Source organism: Triticum dicoccoides, chromosome 7B, assembly GCF_002162155.2.
Source record: "Triticum dicoccoides isolate Atlit2015 ecotype Zavitan chromosome 7B, WEW_v2.0, whole genome shotgun sequence".
Taxonomy (NCBI): Eukaryota; Viridiplantae; Streptophyta; class Magnoliopsida; order Poales; family Poaceae; genus Triticum; species Triticum dicoccoides.
In genome coordinates, this window is record NC_041393.1 from 3,608,950 (window position 1) to 3,613,431 (window position 4,482).

Sequence of the window (4,482 nt, forward strand, 5' to 3'; positions counted from 1 at the left end):
GTTCCAGTTCTTACTAAGGAAGTCAAGGGATTTTTGGGGCTAGCTGGGTACTATAGGAAGTTCATTTCTCATTATGGAATGTTGAGCAAACCATTGTCCAATCTCTTGAAGAAAGGTGTACCATATCACTGGACAAATGTAGAGCAACAAGCTTTTGTTCTGTTGAAACAAGCTTTAGTGTCAGCTCCAGTTTTGGCTCTTCCTAATTTTTCAAAAACTTTTGTTGTGGAATCAGATGCTTGTGATGTTGGTGTGGGTGCTGTGCTTATGCAGGATGGTCAACCTTTGGCTTATGTTAGTAAAGCAATTGGGCCCAGGAATCAAACATTGTCAGTTTATGAAAAAGAATATTTGGCTATTCTATTGGCAGTTGAGCAGTGGCACCAGTATCTTCAGGTTTCTGAGTTTATTATCAGAACTGATCAATGCAGTTTGGCCAGTTTAACTTAACATAGATTACACACTAAGTGGAAGCAGAAAGCACTTACTAAGTTGTTGGGCTTGCAATATACTATTGCTTACAAGAAAGGGACTGAGAATAGTGCCACTGACTCTCTTTCTCGAAGACCACATACTAAGGAAGATGTGTTGCCTGAGTTGCATACTGTTGTTTCTGTTTAGCCTACATGGTTGCAAGAGATTGTGCATTGTTACCAATCTGATCAGTTTGCTTCTGAATTGTTGCAAAAGCTAGCTGCTGCTCCCAACTCTGACAGCAAGTTTTCTCTTTGAGCTTGGTTCCTCAAGAAAGACAAATGTGTTTGGGTGGGCCAGTGTCCTGAACTGCAAACAAAGATTGTGTCTGCTTTTCATGACAGTCCTATTGGGGGGCATTCTGGATTTCCAGTTACTTACAGAAGAGTTTGTCAGTTGTTTTGTTGGAAAGGTATCACGGGGTTTGTGAAAAACTATGTGCAACACTGCTTGGTGTGTCAGCGAGCAAAGCCAGAGCGAGTGCCATATCCAGGTCTGTTGCAGCCTTTGCCTGTTCCAAGCACACCTTGGGAAGTGGTTACAATGGATTTTGTCGAGGGACTTCCAGTATCTGGTCAATTCAATTTCCTACTGGTGGTGATCGATAAGTTGTCCAAGTATGGGCATTTTATTCCACTACATCACCCGTCTACGGCAGAAACTGTGGCTGAAGTGTTTCTGAATATAGTTTATAAGCTACATGGCATGCCTATCTCCATCGTTTCAGACCGTGATCGAGTGTTTACTAGAAAGTTTTGGAAGGAACTATTTCAGAAGTGTGGTATTTTTCTCAGAATGAGCACAGCTCGTCACCCACAGTCTGACGGACAAATAGAAAGAGTTAACCAGCAGGTCAAATGTTTTCTTTGCTGTTTCATCAGTGCTCATCCCTCTCGCTCGGCCAAATGGATTCCATTATGTGAGTTCTAGTATAACACTAACTGGCACTCGGCTACCGGGAAAACTCCATTTGAGATCATATATGGACATGCACCGCGACACTTTGGGTTGGCTGCAGATGATGCAATTCAGTCTGAAGACTTGCACCATTGGCTTGCGGGCCGTCAGACCATTTTGGAGTCTGTTCAACAGCAGTTGTTGCGAGCATAGCAGCAAATGAAAACACAAGCCAACAAACATCGGAATGATCGTGAATTTGCAGTAGGAGAGCATGTTTTCCTGAAGCTTCAACCTTACTTACAGTCATCAGTTGCCCCTCGGGCCAACCATAAGCTGGCATTCAAGTTTTATGGGCCGTTTGAGATAGTGGAGCGCATTGGGGTAGTGGCTTATCAGCTTGATTTACCAGCAGGCAGTAAAGTGCATCCAGTGTTTCATGTCTCTCTCCTTAGGAAGGTGTTACAGCCAAAGCACCAGGTATTGCCTCAGCTGTCTACTCCCGATGATAAATTAAAATCCCTGAGCAGATTTTGAATCAAAGAGTGGTTCGCCGAGGATCTGGGTCTCTTGTTCAAGTGCTGGTTAAGTGGAGTGCAACTCCGGTCGACATGGCCACCTGGGAAGACAAGGTGACACTGCAACAAAAATTTCCTAGAGCCCCGGCTTGGGGGAAGCCGTTTCTAAGAAGGGTGGGATTGTCAGCGATCCCGTGGTGGGCCAGAAGCCAGCTGAAGAGACGTGCAGGCCCAGGAGGCAGCCTCGCCTACCGGCTCGGCTAGCTGGGTCAGAATGGGCCTAGAATGGTTCGCTACTTATACTCCAGTTCAAGGCAGACGAACGCGGCAGATAGGATAACGACTAGGTGGCGTGTGTGGTGTGTGCTCATGCGAGAGCAATCCCCCTTGTAATCCTTCCTTGTAGCTTGAATCCATGGCCATGGCTAAATACAAACCCTAGACCTCACATGCCACTTCCTGCGATTCCAGCCTCGAGATTCAGATTCAGATCCTGCATGTTTCGACACAACAACGTCGGTTGGATTTCAAGCATTTCGTCATGGATTCAGTTTTGTGGCGAAACAGCAAAGGAAAACCAAGATTTGAACAGAATGGGTTCGCTCGTGTGAGTATGTGGTATTTTTTGAATTTGAATAGTAAAGTCTAGACCATCTATTATGGATTGACCAGAGAAGCACGTGTAGTGGTCAAACATGAGATTAACATGCCAGAACATATTCCTTCCGTTTCTAAATATAAGACATTTTAGAGATTTCAATATGAACTACATACGGAGCTAAATGAGTGAATCTACACTCTAAAATATGTCTATATACATCCGTATGTAGTCAATATTAAAATCGCTAAAAGGGCTTATATAGAAACGGAGAGAGTAGAACACAAACTCATTGCCATGGCCTCTGAGGCCCCAACCTCCATATATCTGTCTCCATCTGTCTGGCATAGGTAGCACCTTTTTAGGCTAATACTCCCTCTGTCCCATATTGGACATAATAACGTCTTATATTATGAGGCGGAGGAGTACTAGTTTGATTTAGCCAAAACTTCTATTTTGTTTGCCATGTTACAGCCGTGGTCTGTTGCTTGTTAACTTAACTCCGTAGTCTTGCTCTGCCCTGGACTTGTGAGGAAGCAGACTAAGCCGCTATAAACTTTTTTATTGTGTTATTAGGCTGAAGGGAGATTTTGTAAAAGTTGTCTTCTAAAAATATTCTACTAATAATTCTTATAGTATGTGCAGTTGATTGTATACACCATTTCCACAGCTTCCTATGTGAAGTATCACCCTAGTCTTAGATATATTCTGTGATTTAGTAGCCATCCAACAAGGAGGGTGATCTATTTCTTGACTTGCTGCAGTACTACATTATAAAAATATACCTGACTCATTTAATTTGGTGTTAGTATGACAAGATAAACCTGTAAGTACTTAGTACATAGTCTGTGCAGTAGGAAATGAGATGTTGGCATTTGTAAAACCTGTTAATGATGTAGCTTGCTTGAAAGTGGCTTCATCAATTTTATAGCCGATGCATCATTTTTTGTAATCGCCAAACTACCTTTTGGCAGACTGTACTCGTATGCATACTTGTTGGCAGCGTCGCAAACCTCTAGAATGTGTTTCTTTCTTGTTTATTTGCTACAGAGATTTTCAGATCAGATGGATAATGATATGTCAAGCTCTGAACTTAGAGAGGCGTTCAGAGATGATTAAAATTCCGAAATCTTCAGAGATTTAGCCCCAAATTCAGAGGGGGTTTGCTAGTGTTTGTATTAAGCCCGACCCACTCCAGTGGCGACTAGGGGTTATACCAATTACGACTCGATGCATCTCTCAGTGACCATGAAGATTTGTGTGACATGCAAACTTCTGAAAGAAAAACATCAGAATCCCTATTTCCATTTTAAGCAAGACGTCATTTGTTGGTCTCTACAACTTCGAAGATGATTGACCTTGGCCAGGAGTCCTGAATTTTGAACCAAAATATGATTCATGTGAACAAAAATCTGGTCCAAGCAAAGTTGAACCAATACTCGTATGATTCATGGACAAACCCAAACCATAAGTTGCGGAAATGAGTAAAACCAAGCAAAGCTTGATTTTGAGTCATAACTACAAAATTTGATTATTGAATTTGTAGGGCTTGCCCTCTCCGAGGAGAGGGAGCCCTTCCAGAAATTCTCAATGACCCATGAGAGCCAAAGAGGGGGTTTAGACATAGTTTTCAACCACCAATTGACGCTCCTCGGTATAACCTCACTAGCTACATCATTGCCCCAAGCGCAAATACCCAGCTTCATCCTGGCCACCCCACTCTGTAGCCGAGGTGGGACTAATTGTGACGACGAGCAATGAACTGACGTAGCTCACGGGACAAAGCTAGCAAACGTGGGCCTCTTCTGTGCTCACGAGCACCCAATACTCTCCTGTTACCTGCGCCTCCAGCAAGGACAAGAGGTCCATCTCTGGCTGCAGATGATCGCAGCGACACAGAAGGAGCATGAGGAACATGGGATGCAACAAAAGTCACATCTCTCAGAAATTATTGCAGGGCCAAAGGGCTATGTTTCAAATGTGGAGAATGCTGGG

The 4,482-nt window shown here is 43.4% G+C and overlaps 1 non-coding gene across 1 annotated transcript; it reads right to left on the reverse strand.

Annotated features, from left to right (window-relative positions):
• Nucleotides 1-4,033: 4,033 nt before the first annotated feature.
• LOC119342316 lies at nt 4,034-4,183 on the reverse strand. The gene has a single exon (XR_005165523.1). It is a non-coding gene; the product is annotated as a U4 spliceosomal RNA (small nuclear RNA).
• Nucleotides 4,184-4,482: the final 299 nt, after the last annotated feature.